Genomic DNA, 16,529 nt, shown 5'->3' with positions numbered 1-16,529 from the left:
TTTATTTGTTTTTGAACTTACAAAAAATAAAAAATAAAAAAATTGGGATGTTGAAGGTCTCTTTCAAATGAATTAAAAAGCTGAAATTGTCATGTCCACACTTTGTTTCTTTCTGTTCCTCTTTGTATTTATCTCCATGTTCTGTCGTGTGCTTTTATTTTGTTACTCCCGGTTGTTCCTGTTTCCGTTTCCCATCTCCTATCCAGCTTCACAGGCAAACGCAGCTGGTGCTCATCTCCTGATCAAGTCCCTCCAGGGATATATTCCCCGTGATACCAGCTCCGTTTGCTAGATGATGGTTGCTTTACGCTCCGTTTAAGGTAATTATTTCAAGACACTCGTGTTCTCGCTTTCCTCCCTGACATTCTCCAGATTCTGGCTTGAATTCTATTTCAGCCGTATCCTTTGTTCCACGTTCCTCCTCGCTCCATTTTCGTTTCTCTCTCAGTTTCAATCCTGTCCGCGGGTGAGCTGTTATTTAAAGTCTCACTTTTTAGTTATATATCGCTGTCCAGTCTAACCCTTGGGTGCGTGTGTGTATTAACCACCACCGAGCGCTTTCAGTTTATCACCACCACGTTGAGCTTAACTTCAGGTGTGTTTTGTGTTGTCCCAGTTATTTACTTGAATTCTAATTCGCCTCTCTTGTGTTTCTGATTCTTCTCCAGTCCCTGCGTGTTGTTCCCGGTTTGCGTTTTGGTTCCCGACATCCTTAGTTATTGTTATTTGTCTGTACATTGTTTATCTGACGTCTCGTCTCCTGTGCCTTATGTCGGCCAACACTTCCTGCACTTGTTCCATCCATCCAGAATCATGACAGAATAAACGTAAATTATCCATCTAGCAAACAAAAATGGAAGGAATGTTCTGACATGATCAAATACATCAAAGAACTAGGGCTGGAATAATATTAGAGTATTTGGCCCAATTCAATATTTTCATGATGGAAATAATGGGAAATGCACATCACGGTTTCCCACAGACTTAATATGTATATTATATATATTATGCAGGTGCGCTCGCGAAATGGCCCTGTGGAGTGAGGGCTGCCCAATGCTTGCATCAGCTACATGAATCCAGCATCGAGTGCTTGGTAAACATTTGACAATTGTCAGTGTTTGAATATTAAAGTATTAAAGTTGTGTTTGATCGGCTGCTCTGTTAAGCAGGAGATGCGCTTGAGCTCAATCTTTACATTGTCATGAAAAAATCCTATTATATTTGAAAATAGATTTTTTTCCCCCAACGCAACTAAGAACCTAAAACTCAAAATTTCTTCCATTTACGCAAAGACTGCTTTCAAAAAATTTAACTCAGGAGAACCTGTGTTTCTGTGTAAAAGAGAAGCCAAAACAAATGGAAGATAATTAAAATGGATGACAATGAAATCTGTTGCCAATTTAAAATGAATCTGTTATTGGTCTCCATTCAAAATCAATGCTTAAACTTCTCTTTTAAGAAAAATAGTGAATAAATAAATGTTTTTATTTATTACTTTATTTTTTTACTCAGTGGGCAGTATTGAATTGAGTGAATAATGTACCACTTTCCCTGGGCTTCACATGTTTGCAGTTTTCAATCAAATAAAGTCCAAACATGGCAACACTTCTATATAGCACTCATGCAGCTATTTCTGCTGCAAGTGCACACCAGCAGGTCAATAAAGAGCATCTGATCTCAGCCTTTTGGGATGAGTATCACCTGCGAGGATTGGCTCTGCCGATTATATAAAAGTAATAGAGAATGTGTTGCTCTTTATTCCAGCTCAATATTTGACAAATTCTCTCTCCTCTGTCTCCTGGTAAAACACTGCTGTAGATTTCCTTCCCACGATCGGAAGATGCTAAATTTCAAAAGCAATTTCCTCTTTGCTGCACTGCTGAGCGCACGGTGATAAATCAGGTGCAGTGGCTGTCTTCGTGGATTTCCATTCCCCCGTCTCATATTTTGTCCCACTAAACAGGATTTCTGTCACATCTGCCTCTATGGTCTCTCCCGACGCTGCCGCTACATCTCATTCCGCTCGCCCTTACATGTTGTCTCCTCTGGTGGCTCGCCCCCCTCACCTGTCTGCTCTGCGCGAGTGAAATAGCGGCCAACCGCCACCAGCTGCACCTCATTCCTATAATCAGAGCGTGTGTACGAATGTGTGTACTTGTAAATATACCACCTGAACACAGACATTAGATATATATATATATATATATATATATATATATATATATATATATATTATAAAGACAATGGAAGATACTACTATATAATAATAATGAAACATGCAAAGCTGCTAGAACCTGTTCAAAATTGCCCAACTTAGTACACTTATTGAACCGTAAAGTGCAAAGACACAAATTCTATTTGCAATGTGTGTCACTCGTGGTGAGCTATGAGTCATGACCGAAAAAACAAGATCCCGAATACAAGTGGCTGAAATGAGTTTGCTCAGACAGGTGGCTGGGATCTTCCTTGGGGACAGAGTGAGACGTTCCATCACTCGGGACAGACTCGGAGTAGAGCTGGTATTATAACAGTGAATGTGGGGTTCATTGAAATTGGTGGTCTTTGTGGGACATTGGTTAGATCACCAGATGGATAATATGATGTTTAAACTTTCCTCTTTACGCACTGTGCACAAAAGTCGAGGACGCAGGGGTTTGTTTCAGAAATGTGTTGGGTGTGTGGTTTTTATTAAAGAATGAACAAATAGAAAAATAATAAAACAACATATTTATAGTGATGCAATTAAATAAATACTACTACTGACAATTTACACATTTGGAACACTACACCAACTACCATGTATGTTGTAGCTAGGATAGGACTTGGCGCTTAATTTAACTCAGGGTTGTTGTGTCTCGTCCCGAAGCTGTATCCATGCTGCACTGTAGCAAACTGCCTCGCCAATCAGCAACGGATTTGGCAGTGTGATTGACAGCTGGGCGCCATGAATAGGAAACCTTTGGACGCAGGGTTACTCTTCAAGACACACAACAAAATCTTACAAACAAGCAAACAGAACAGTGGACATATTAAAAGGATATGCCGTGAAGTCTTCATAACAGCCACCCCCAAATATGGCCTGCCATATTTGCCATCAGGTGACGGGCTCACTTATGACTCGGCTGGTATAGCCTGACGTACTTCTTGCCCTTAATCTCTACCTCTGCAATGTGAATTCGTCCTGCTCCTGAGAAGACCTTGGTGACTCTCCCAACAGGCCAGGATGCTTGTGGTAGTTGTTGGTCGACCATCATAACCACAATATCAGTTTGCACCTCCTTAGAGTGGTTCCACCAGTTGGATCGGGTCTGTTGCGTGGGTAGGTAGTTTCTCACAAAATGTCTCCAAAAATGATCTGACAGCATTTGACATTGTCTCCACTGCCAATAGCTAAGGATGTTGGAGTCTTGGTAGACTGTTTGAGGTAGAGGTGGGTCGAACCACCCCATGAGAAGCATGTTGGGGGAGCAGGGTTCTGGGTCAGCCACGTCAGAAGAAACATAACCTGAGGGTTTGGAATTCAAGATGTCTTCGATTTGAATCAGGATCGTATTCAGGACTTCTTCAGTGACAACCTGAGCATTCACTGTGGCATATAGAGCTGACCTGATGCACCTGATCTCCCTCTCCCAGACTGCCCGGAAATCAGGTGCACTAGGTGGATTGAAAACAAACTTAATCTGACTCTTGGCCAACTGGACTTGAAGATCAGGGTGCATGTTGTCAAATAATTCTCCTAGCTCTCTGTCACCGCCCTTAAAGTTTGTATCCTGATCAGAGATGAATTCAGCTGGCTTCCCTCTTTTAGTGATGAGCCTGCATGGTCCTATTAGAAAGGCATCTAGATGAAGACCGTGTAACCGTTCATTGGGAACAGCACGTGTTGTCATGCAACAACAGCATGCCCTTCTCTTCTCTTGTCGTTGCCCCACTTTTACCGGAAGATGTCCAAAACAATCCATGCCAGTGTTGGTGAATGCTGGCTGGTAAAGTTGTAGTCGGGAGTCTCTCAGGTAAGTCTCAGGTAAGTTTCTCCTGCACATGAATGCTGGTGTTTCTTGATTGCTTGGCGCTTTCCAAGATTCCAGTATCTCCTTCTTAACACTACAAACAGTCTTTCCAGTATGCTTGAGGTTGTGATTGGCGTACCTTATTAAAAGCTTTGTGACTGAGTGTGATGGATACAGGACAATTGGATGCACAGTAGCCAAGTCCAACTGTGGAGTAGCACGTAGTCTTCATCATACTCGTGTGACAGCATGAGTAGTCGACTTGTAGCCAAGCCTTTTTTCCACATTTAAGCTGCTTGTATTCATCCAGAAAACTTTCCTTTTGAGCCTGTATCAGGAGCTCCCTCAATGTAGTCTCCGGCAGAAGGAATATCTGAGGAATTTGCAGGCTCTGAGTCTCCATTTAAGGCCCTCCAAATGATCTATCTTCCGGCAAAAGTCGGACTTGGTGGAACATCCCTTTTGTATCACTGCTCACTACCACTGTGTGTTCTCTGAAGTGAAGGAGAACTCCGAACAATGTTGAGTTAAAGGATGAGGGATGTACCAAGTTTCTCGTCAATATATCTCCTCTGGCTTTAACTTGACTATCCTCCTTGCTTCAACTGCTGCATTTCTGACAAGTAGGCTGCAGCCTTCTCCGGCTCTTGAACCAGGCGCCTTTCAACACTCTTCATCTATGGCAGCACAGCCTCTTTTGTGTGCCTGCAGCCTCTGCATGTTTTTCACCCTGAGCAATCTGGCTGGGCCTTGACCAGTCCATCCCACTCTTGTGTTCACTGCTGCTGGTCCACCTCTTCGGCCTAGACAAACTAGCTCGATGCGTGTGATGAGGTGTCGATAGTTTGACCCTATCAGAAGGAGGAGATGAACCTGGTTGAGAGACAGCAGTGGTAGTTCACTGAGGTGCTGATACTTCTGCTGCAGTGTTTCTATCAAACATGTATGTTCCGCTAATCCCAGTTCTTCAGCTGTAAATGCACTTCTGATTTGGCACTGGGCTGGCTAGCTGGGGAAATGGTAACGGATACTTCAGAACCATGTAGAATCCTGACGTCTTGACGCACCATTCTGAGAGCAAGATCACATGGGTCCCCTTTTAGGCCTAATTGCTTGGCGGCTGCTTGTAAGAGGATTGTCCCCTTAGACTCAGGATTGCATACGTCTCTAAGCTGCCGCCTCGATTCCTGAGGAGCACCTTAGTGATCTTCAGTAGCACTTGTCCACAACTGGCTCATCGATCCAGATAAAGGATCTCACTTGGTGGTGTAGCTAGAACTGCTTCTTCCGTCTCTGGTTTCTTGTTGAGGTCATGCAAATTCCACGTCTTCCTTTGCAGTCGTCATATCAGCAGCAGCCGCCAAACGGTTGAGGACCTATGAAGTATTTCCACTACACACTAAAAGTCATAAAACAACTTTGGTGTGGCTCAGCTGCTGCTGCTGTTCATTCGACATATTTCATGATATGCCTGCTTGTTGTGCAATGTTTCAGTGCACATGAATGCAACAGTTTTCCCAGCTTGTTACGTCGCGGGTTGCCATTGGCGACCAAACAGCCAATTAAGAACAAGCTTTCTCAGTGGGCTGTGATTTGTTGCCTTTTTGGCACAAATGTAATGCTGTGCCAGAAGTTGTGCAAGCGTCAAAAGAAAACCAGAGTGCGCACACAGATATGAGGTTGAGTGCTTACAGATCATTGTTCAAGCATGCAAAAGGTAAAGTTTATTCAGCACAAAAGAGATTTCTGCTTGCTGGTGGATATTTTATGTTTAAACCGTCACTTAGTGTGTGCTAAACATCTGCGTGCTCAAAATCTCAAAACTGACTGCACGTTTTTTTTACCTAAATATCACGCCATTGCCAACAAGTCAAAACCCAGAAGTGGAGAGGAAAAATAATAAGAATCTTTTGCTTTTCTCAAATTTATTATAGGCTCCAAAAATACTTGACAATAAAATTACTCATGAACAGAATGACTGTACGTACAGACCAAACGCGACTTCCGCGAGCGACACGACTGATTTGCATAGAAAGTCAATGGGGTTGGGCGACTGACGGCGACCAGCGGCGACCAACATGGCAGCGACACGACTGGGGTGTGCAACGCTACAAGATTTGAGCTACATACGGCGACTCCGGCTACTCAAGACGACACAACTGGGGTACAGCGACAGTCGCAGAAGTTCACCACCTGCGGAGCGTTGACCAATCAGAGACCAGATCCGCGAGTGACGTGTCCCGGCGGAGGAGAAGCAAATCGCTGCGGTTGTTTACAAGCAGACTTTCCGCCGTCCTGAGAGTGGCTCAAATCGTGCATTTTTTAATTTCCACCGGAACATAAATAGGAAGAATCTTGTCCGGAGGGAAAGTTCGCCACAACGGTGGCGTTCCTGGTGAGTTGAGACCTTTATTTACGTAAGTTTACTAAAGTTATGTTCGCCTAAACGCAATGTCCACCGAGTTTACGAGGCGAATGTAGTGCTGCGACGGTAGAAACTACGTATGTATGGTGACGAGATAAATAAGTACTGTTTCTGATTTAATTTAATTCAGATGAGACGTCCTGAAGGGTCTGTTTATATGAGGGGAGGACGGTGACCGAGGAGCGGAGTGGTCAGCGGCATCTACTGTAGTGCCGTGAAGTGAGCGTTCTTCACCCTCCTCTCTCTTCTGGAGCCCTTCATCTCCAAGACAGACCTCGGCCAACATGATTGGAGAGGCAGCAGGTAGGTTTGCACGTTCATTTAGTGGTGACATTCTGAATACTAATTAATATATAGATATAAAAATGTATGTAGCTTTCTGTATAGCTTTTTTCTGTATAGCTTGTACAATAATGTAATCACGCTATGCTGTCATTAAGGAGAGGAGGAGGATGGATCCACTCATGATGTTGGTGATGATGATGAGGAGGAGGATGGACCTTCCTCCTGCCTGTATGTATGTATGTAGAAATAGCATTTTCTAGCATTATTCTATTTTTTTAATTAAATGTTATTGTTCTACATCATTCAAGCACTGTCATAGTGACATGACTTGCTTTAGGTTAACCATTGCTGTCCTATATTTTATGCTGTCCAGATTTTATTTATTAGTACTCATCACTATGGCATGTAATTGGACTCAACTTTCATTATGTGCAGGACACCGATGGAAGAGACCAACAGAGGAAGGGATCCCCTGATGCTGAAGCTGAGCTCAAACATCTACTCATGTACTCCCTCCACGAACCCAGCTCAGAAGAAGGGACAGTTTTCAAGGTCCTCGTTCCTTCCAGGTTCCACATAAATTTAAAATGTACATGTTACTTTACCAAGCAAAACAACAGCTGACTGAAACCATTTGGACCCTTCATTTATTTTCTTTGTAGCCACAGTTTCATTAAAGAACCGGATGCCGCCCCACTTCCTCCGCCTCTCTTGACCCTCTGAGGAAGATCCTTCAAAACACACCTACGTAGTTCACTTCAAGTTTGACTGTGATTCTGTGTGTATTGAATGAGTATAAATGAATGGGGTTACTTTATTTTTGCAAATAAAGTGTTTGACAATGAACATTTCTTTTTGTGAAAAATGGATTCACAGAAAAAAATAAAATCAAAAGCACTTTGCAAAATATCAACAAATTGAGTTGAACACAGCTTTGTTTTATTGCAGAGATGAAATATATATGCAAGAACCTATGCTTTGTTAAAATAGGTGGCTGACTCTTAAATGTGTTGCACTGATAACTGTTTTTTTTCCAAAAAGGAGAAGCCTCATCTTCAACAAAAACATATGTGGTCGGTGGCCGTGGTCCTCTGGTCAGCTCCTGGAAGTAGACCGTCACACCAACACAGAAGCAGTTGGTGATGAGTCTCCTGTTACCGAAGACCTGCAAAATATAAACCATACATGGATATGTAAACATATATATGTTGGTGATAATTTAACAAAGTATATATCAACCATACAACAGTGCATCTAGGATAAATTGTTTCATCACAATGCATTTAACTGTTGCATTCATTGATTACCACAAAGTGGCGCTCACTGAAAAGACTTTAGTGTACAAATGATTGACGATGACAGATTATATATCTCCGAAAATTACTTCAAGCATACAGCAGATACGACCGCGGAGTTCATGAACTGATGACAGTTCAGAAAGACTTGGACACAAGTCGCCGTACATAACTACACATCGAGTTGCTTACCGAAGTCAGACGTTCGCCAGAGGACAGACCGCGGCACTTGGTGTCCTGTATTCGGCCACTGATCCGGACCAACAGGTCGTCCAACTCGCGGCGGTTCCGCCTGAAGTACCGCACGAAGCGGCCGTATCCCGGTGACGCTGCTGGAGCAGGAAGTTAAATTCACCAGTGTGAGCGGCTCTGGCGAATGCTACGAAACGAGAGACGTCTCTTTTTCCATGTTTTCAATTAATAAGTAGCGATAGTTTGAGCACCGGCTCCGCCATCTTCAATCCACCGTCCACAACAACTTGAGACCACGCCCTCCGGCGACTGACCTACTTTCGATCCGGACAGGTGGCGACTAATGACGACTTGAGCAAGCTACCTGCTGCTGACGACTGGCGCTACAGCGACAGAAATGTCGCGTTCGGTGTGTACGTACCTTGAGAAAAAAATATAAAGGAAAATGTCTAAAGGAAAGTGTCTGTGGAAAAATAATGAGCAGTGATGCGTAGTTGAGATTTCATGAAACAGATTATCAAAGGCCACCACATGGAAATATCTGTTGGAAAATGTTTGGACTTGAACAACTCGTTCAATGAAACCTAACACCATTTCTAAAGCATCTAGTGGCCTCTGGAAAGTAGGGCACTGTTTTAATAACCCTGCAATTCTGTTTCATGATACCTCATCTACCCATCAATGATATATAGTAAACAATATACAAATTGCAATTGCGTTTTAATTTTGAAGTCACGAAGGCCGCATAAAAACAGACTAAGGCCAGAATGTGGACCTTGGTGGGCAGTTTGACCATCTCTGGTGAAACAAGAATACGAAGCCTCTCAGTCTGCCACAGTTGGGACAGAGCATTTCACTAGAACTGTAGTTGACCAGTGCTAGAAAGTGTAGCCGAAATGACCTTATCATCAGATGAACGTTCACCTTTTAAAAAATAATTTAACGGTCTACATGGCATCGATCAGTTGTGATCTGCTTACAAAAAGCTGAAATAACATCTTTTAAATCATTTGTTCAGAGTCACTTCACTTTGCATCACTATACCATTGCCCAAGCTTTTAAAGTGCATTCACTGAACTGACTGGAAGAGATGAGGTGCAGGTTTAATAAAGTTGTATTATGTTTGAAGTAAAATGTAAAGCAGATGTAGTAATGATGAGTTGTAGCACGTTAATTGTCATGTCTGCACTTTGTCTGTTCCTTTTTGTATTTTTCTCTCGTGCTTTTATTTTGTTACCCCTGGTTCTCATTGTTTCCTGTTCCTGCTTTGGCTCCAGCTTCACTGGCAACACAGCTGTCGTTAATCCCCTCGTCAGACTCCTCTTGGATATAAACCTGTCAACGTCAGTCCTGTTGGCCAGATTGTTGCTGCTCACGTCGTCAAGGCAAAACTCTTTCAAGACTCCTGTGTGTTCGCTTTACTCCCTGACCTTTTCCACATTTTTCCTCTGGCTGAATTCCTATTCTGTCGCCGCCTTTTGTTCTTCCTTGCTCCTCCTGTGTTTACTTCCCTACTCTCAATTCAGTCCGCGTGTGAGCTGTTTATCTAAGCCTCACTTTTTAGTTATAGATCCGTTAGTTTACCCCTCGTGTGTGCGAGTGTGATTAGCCGCCGCCACCGAGCGCTCTCAGTTTAGTGCCACCACCAGGTTGAGCTTAACTCTGGCCGTGTGTTTTCTGTTCTCCCATTTATATAGTAGAGTGTTGATTCTAATCCGCCTCTCTTGTTTTCCAGATTCACCCCGTTCCCTGTGTGTTGTTCCCGGTCCGCGTTTTGGTTCCCGGCGTCCTTAGTTTCCAGTTATTTGTCTGTATTTATTTGTGCGTTCCAACGAATAAATCTTTATAACTTAACCTCGTCTCCCGTGCCTTCTGCCGACCAACATTTCCTGCAATTGGGTCCATCATCCAGAACTATGACACTGATATCTTTTTTTGTGACAGTCCTATTGAAGTAAGTGCTGCTTGAGCCCCTATAATTCACTGAACGTTATATAAATCAGGGCTGTCATAAATTAAAATGTTTAATCACAATTAATCGCAAAGCTGAGTTAACTTGTGAATAATGATAAATGAATCACATGTTTGGTATCTGTTCTAAATATTTCTGAAAGGAGAGAGTGGACAATAATGCTTTCCACTTGCCAACATTTGATGGCTACAAACCAACATACCAGACACTATCGAGAACATTCAGAACAGATCAAACATTATTTTGCCATTGATCAGCAGTCAATCTGCAGTTCAAACCAATTTTCCAATCCATGCTCCTAACTTCCTTCCAAGGTGTCGCGCCACAGGCACTTCTATACATCCTGTGCAGTGTAGGAAGCTCAGAGAATTAGGCACAAATAAAAGGCTGGGTGTGATTTAATGAAGAAAAATGATCTTCCTCGGGAACACTGCAGTGGTTCGAATTAAAAGCGGACCTCCTGTCCCCCTCTGCCTCCCGTGCTGGTGAGGAGGCATGCGGGGATGGCATGTGGACATGACAGATGAATAAGGAACCCTGAGACACAAGACGGATTGTGGGAAATAAAATTACTTTGCCTCCGGGAAGAGAAGTGTGGACTCCTTTTGATGAATTCTATTTAATTATGGTGCAATTAACTAGTCTATTAAAAGTCTATTGGACAAGATGGCAGAGAGCACTTATTTCATTTCCTCCCACACAGGAGGATGTGTCTGTCTGCGCCATTGGTGTGTGTGCCAAACAGCAGTGCATGCATATGAAATTATCCTGAAGTTTATAGTTGTAAAGTTAAAAATACTGTCTCCCATTAAGGCATTTGCAAATATTTTGTGGAGGAGCAGCATGTCTTAGTGGTCAATGAATGACCCAATATTGCTGAATGTTTGTCTCGGGAGGGGCATCGAAAACAGGTTCCAATTCAAAGCTGTGAAAATTGTCAGATTCTCTGGAATTGTTAAAAATAAATAAATAGAATCCTGTTTCTCTTATCGATTCCCGACTCTGCTAGCTGCCGTTGCTACGAGTTCAAGGAGCCGTGTCACCGCCGCCGACTGCAGCTGATCACAGCTGTGGAGGCGTTTGTGGCAACGGATGGTAAAGCATCACGCTTTGTTTGGTTTGCAGAGATGTTTGCAGAGAATGGGACTTTAGGATGAACAACCACCTTCGACATCATGGCATAATGATCAAAGGTTGTTCGGTGTTTGATCAGGGACCGTGGACGACCCTGAGTTCTCATGTGTGAGTCCTCATCTTTCATTCGTACATTGACTGGGTATGAACAGTTAGACTTTTCTGTCGCATTGCTCATATATTGTTTTTCTGATTGAAGAAATGATCTTATCTAGTGGTGAAGCCTGCGCTAGTTTTTAACATTACTCTGTAATCTCCATCAGAAATTGGACTCATGCTTTTATGAGTTTCTCTAAATGCAGTGTTGACACTGTCTCCTCCATCACACGCACAACCTTGATGAGAAAAGTGAGACAAGTGTGTGTCTGAGCCACAGGAAACCAGAAGATCACTAAATCAGCTCATGAAGGCAGCGTCGGTGGCAGGTGTGATCTTACATGGTGCGATCACAACCTTTGATTCAAGTGACTGCTTACATACATTGTTGAAAAGTGTGATGTCATTAAACTGCAATATAAGATTTTGAGCGCACAACAATCAGCATGCGTTTCGCTTCTGTGTGTGTATTGAACTTCAGCGACACATTTCTATTTGAAGATGTTAATTTAAGCTCTATTAGTTTCTTTCTTGCAATGGTGATGTCATCAGTAGATACTGCGATCATTCTGACTGTCGGGTTTGGCACTTAAACTGAGAATAAAAATTCAAGTTTCACAGTTTTCACCTGGGCTAACATGTTTCGAAATGATGGGCTGATGAAGCTTCATGAAACCGTGTCCTCATTTTCAAAGGCCACAAGGTGGCACCCTATCTTTAACTTCAAACAACAATTTCAATGAAACATAATCTCATCTCAAAGATAAGGCCGCCACCTACTGGAGCTGGTTTCATGAGGCCTCATCAGCATGTACTGTATCCTGCAACACAACAGGCTTGTCTCATCTGTGCGGCCCTGTCAAAGTCTCTGGCGTTGAAAAACAACTCAGGTCAGACAGGAAAACAACCAAACTGAAAGTGGCTGCTTCAAGGGAGTGTGAGTGGTGGCTTTATCATGCTGATGTTTGTCACAGGACAATTGAAAAGGACATAACTGGACTGCACTCTTTTCGTCACTCATTGCTGCTTGAGAGTGTAAAAACAAACTTAACTGACGCCCTATGATGAGAACAAAGACGTGAGCCTGAAGAGATTCCCACGCCTATCCTCCCTTAACTATTATTTCAGGCCTGTCTAATCTAATGGTTGTTGGGGTCTCCGGACTCATCTGAGACCACAAACTCATGCTGCCTTTGTGTCACTTCATTGATCGCTCCAGATGATGCTGCGTGATTGAGCGGATCAATGATGCCTCAAAAGGATTTCAAGTCTCACACGTGATTCATTGACCCTGTATTTTAACAGTATGGGTGAGAAATAAGTATACTACCAGACAGGAGTTCAATAATTAAAATTGCATTGATCGGTGCAGTGGGAAGTGTTGGCATTAAGCTACAGTCGTTTACATTAAGCGATGTATGAAGGAGGTGAGGTTTTCTCCAATTCACACATGAATATAATTTCCTGTTCTCCGTCTGGAAGTGTCTGTTGGCTGTAAATCGCAGCCTCAGAACCGTCTCAGACCCATAATGACCCGGTGAACTGACATGGTGACGCTCAAGCAAAGAGAAAATATGGAATTGAAATAAATCCAGTTGAATCCAGACAGATCCAGTCCAGGGAGGCAAGATTCATCCATGTTCAGAGAATCTCAATCATGCTTGGATGCCTGAAAGCTCTGCCACTCCCTGGACTTCACAATGCAAACTTCACATATCATCATATAAAAATGCCCTCTGTGGCAAAATTGCCACGACCATGGTAACAGTTGCCTACCAAAGTCTCAAAATTAATTCCTTCAGAAATTATTGAAGCAAAAGAAGGTTGAATCATCATCCACCTATACATGTAGCAGGTGTGTCGTCATTTGGAAAAAATAAAAATAAAAAGAACTCCAGTATGAAACAAATGCTTCTTGTATGTATATATGTTTAGTTTGTGGATAATATCAAAAATGACACATCAGATAGTCTCATTTATATATATATATATATATATATATATATATATATATATATATATATATATATATATATATATATATATATTAATGCTTTACTTATCGGGCATTTATTTAAACTATAGTGGTCGATGCAGATGCAGCTTATCGTATCAATGTGCATGCAAATAGAAACTTAGCTGCCGTAACACTGGAGGTGTTTTAATAAAAAAATGATGGAGAAAATAAATATACATTCACTTCGCTGCATACATCAATACCGCCTCCAGCAAGTGTTTTGAAACAGCAGGTCAAATACTTCTTTATACTTCCACTCAAAGTGCATGAGACGTACCTGACCTCCTGCATATACTTTGAACGAAGCAAACATTTCTACTTCAGCACTACTCTCAATTGTGTTTTCATGCCTCCAATGACATTTTCATCTGAAGACTAAATGTAAGGCCTTGGCATGCACTGACATTTATTGAAATATAATAAATACGGCTTTTCTGGGAGGAGATAAAAAGAGCAGAATCAAGCCACAGCTCCGGGGTAAGTAATTTTGGCAATGGCCCATGTAGAATAAGAAGGTTATTTGGGTCCTAACTGTGTGAAGGAGGGACACATTAGTCTTTTGCTCACTCTTTTTTTGTTCAATATTTCAAGGATGGTGTGTTTCGCTCCATCTGTCGCTGCCTTGTCACCACCCAAGGTTTTTAGTGAACTAAAAGAGCTGCAGTGAGATTATTAAAAGGTTATTCTGTCCTTCCTTGATAAATATTTTCTCTCTCTCTCTCTCTCTCTCTCTCTCTCTCTCTCTCTCTCTCTCAGTGAGTTTCCCTTGACTCTAGAATGTTTATAATTCTGTGGGCTAGGGTTAGGGTTGTGTTCAGAAGATGGTGCCATGTGGCTCCTCCACAACAGGAGAGGAACTTCTGTTCTTTGTGAAGGCAATGTCAACAGTGACGACTCATGATGGCCCAATGAAGCTTCATGAAACAGTCTACCAATTTTCAGAGTTCAGTAGATGGCGCTCAAGGCTTAAATATGGTCTGAAGTTCTAAAAAGAGCCTCTGAAAATAAAGAGACTATTTCATGAAGCTTCACAGTGATGACCACACTGAAAACTCCCAATCAACTTGTGCATCATGCTCTTTCCACCACAGCCATTATTGGTATTCACAATGGTTTTTACAATGTAGCTCAGCAATTATTTTATCTTAAACCACGTTTCATAACAGTTCTGACTCAGAATGGGGTAAGAGTGCCAGCTGCTGCGAGCATGTGACACTGATGTGTGCGTGAGAGAGAAGTGCTTATTTGTATCCAGCTGCTGGCAAAAGTTCCAACACTGTACACAAAACTTGATTTTGGAAGACAAACTATGCTGGTGTTGTACCACACTGTTGAGCAGAACCAAAAGGCAAAGCTCTCTATTTGGTGATCAATCTTCCTTTCGACCTTCACCTATAGTCACAAGCTGTGGAACGAGATCCTGGATACAAGCAGGTGAAGTTTGTCTTCTTTGACTGCTTGTCTGCCGTCTCCCTTGGAGATAGGGTGAGAAGTTTTGTCACTCGGCGTAGCTTCTTCTCCGCAGGAGTTAGTTGAGGTTATTCGGGCATCTCATAAGGACACACCTCCCTTTGGAGGGCCAGCTGGGAGCAGATAATGCTGGTGTCACATCAACTACTGACACGCCAGTGTCTCTGACATTTGTGTCATCAATCATTTAATCACTATCATTTCTCCTTCTGTTCTTCAGCAAGTCATAACCTCGCTGGATCATCCTCCCAGCTCACACCAATCATCTGTAGGTTCACCTTTATCACATCCATGAACCTCAGTCATTGCCTTCCACCTCTTGTTTTAGCCCAGTACTTCCATTTCTGATATTCACTGCCAAACATGTCCCCTATTTCGCCATGTATCCAAGACACTAATAGATAATTCTAATCCTTGTCACTCTGAATGAAAACCTTCCAACTCTGTGAGTGCAGAGAATGTATCTATATTTATTCAGCAATATGATTGATCATAATTGAGAGCAACTGGAACTGTAGAAATGTAATCTTCTTTTTTGTGTGTAACAGGGCACCTGCAGTGAGGAGAAATACACTGTGGATATTTGGGGCATGAATGACATCGACTGCACCTGATGTTTTTAGTACTCCACTAAGTTTCATGTCTTTCTATCTTGTTTTCACTTCACCTACTATTAGCACTGTCACACTGCAACATCATTAACTTCTCAGAATTGTTCCATCATGTAGTTCAGTTAACTGTTTAAAGGCGGTTTTACTTCAGAATGCCCTCATAGTGCAGGCTCCGGGTGCGCAGGTGACTTGTGAAAGGCGACTGTTCGTTTTTAAACTCCAACTTTTTTCCAAATTGTTCCAATTTTTATTTGGCTGAAATAACAGTCTGAACAAGCACCACGGCAGATATATATGTAAAATCTAATAAAAAGAGATTTGAGTTCTTTCCCAGTATTTGATGTCAGGCGAGAGAAAACCACCCACGAGCAAGTGCAGAGGTGTCTTTTTGATGATCCCACCATCTTCCACCTCCTTCCAAAAATGACATAAGACCATCAAAGAGACGAAGCGACAGAATGAGGATAGCGTGGAGACAATTTACATAAAAACCATACAAATATTTCACGAGATGTTTAGTTTGCAGTCGACAAGGCCCTGTACTTCAACACCAGTGACGAACATGCAGTCGACTAGGTTATTGTTATTTCCCCTGCGGCATCTGAAAGCTGATTTGCATTCAGCTGTATTTTGTTATTGAAATCTTTGGAAGAAAATAAACTGTTCTCAGGTTATGAGCTGGCTGTTTGGAAAGCCGGATACAGATTTGTGACAGTAATGCCCTCAGTTAGGCGCGACCAAATTTTCAATTTCACATTCAAAGCCACTTTTCATCTCTCCGTGGCTAACGTTGCCAAACATCGCAGTATGTTCCGAAGTGTATCTACTGTGTCGATTAATGCTGCAGGTGAGAGATGCAAACAGGCTCAGATTTACAGCCATAACAATCTTCAAATGATGAACATACCCCTTTATTTCTGATGACTTATAATTTGGCAGTGCAGTGCCACCGATCCCAGAACTGTTGAACCCCAAATCCTTCCCTCCAGGCAGATTAATTGAAACACTTCTGCATTCAGTCG

General features: G+C 42.3%; 1 long non-coding RNA gene across 3 annotated transcripts; it reads left to right on the top strand.

Annotated features, from left to right (window-relative positions):
• The first annotated feature begins 217 nt into the window (after positions 1 to 217).
• LOC128765368 (uncharacterized) lies at positions 218 to 10,174 on the top strand. 3 transcript variants are annotated; one of them, XR_008415863.1, is made up of 4 exons: positions 218 to 6,405; positions 6,566 to 6,738; positions 6,876 to 6,948; positions 7,156 to 10,174. It is a non-coding gene; the product is annotated as an uncharacterized LOC128765368 (long non-coding RNA). The 3 variants fall into 3 exon arrangements; XR_008415862.1 differs by having other exon boundaries at positions 6,876 to 6,952; XR_008415861.1 differs by having other exon boundaries at positions 6,876 to 6,956.
• Positions 10,175 to 16,529: the final 6,355 nt, after the last annotated feature.

Source organism: Synchiropus splendidus, chromosome 9 (genome assembly GCF_027744825.2).
Source record: "Synchiropus splendidus isolate RoL2022-P1 chromosome 9, RoL_Sspl_1.0, whole genome shotgun sequence".
NCBI classification, from domain to species: Eukaryota; Metazoa; Chordata; class Actinopteri; order Syngnathiformes; family Callionymidae; genus Synchiropus; species Synchiropus splendidus.
This window is presented reverse-complemented; position numbering and strand designations above follow the sequence as displayed.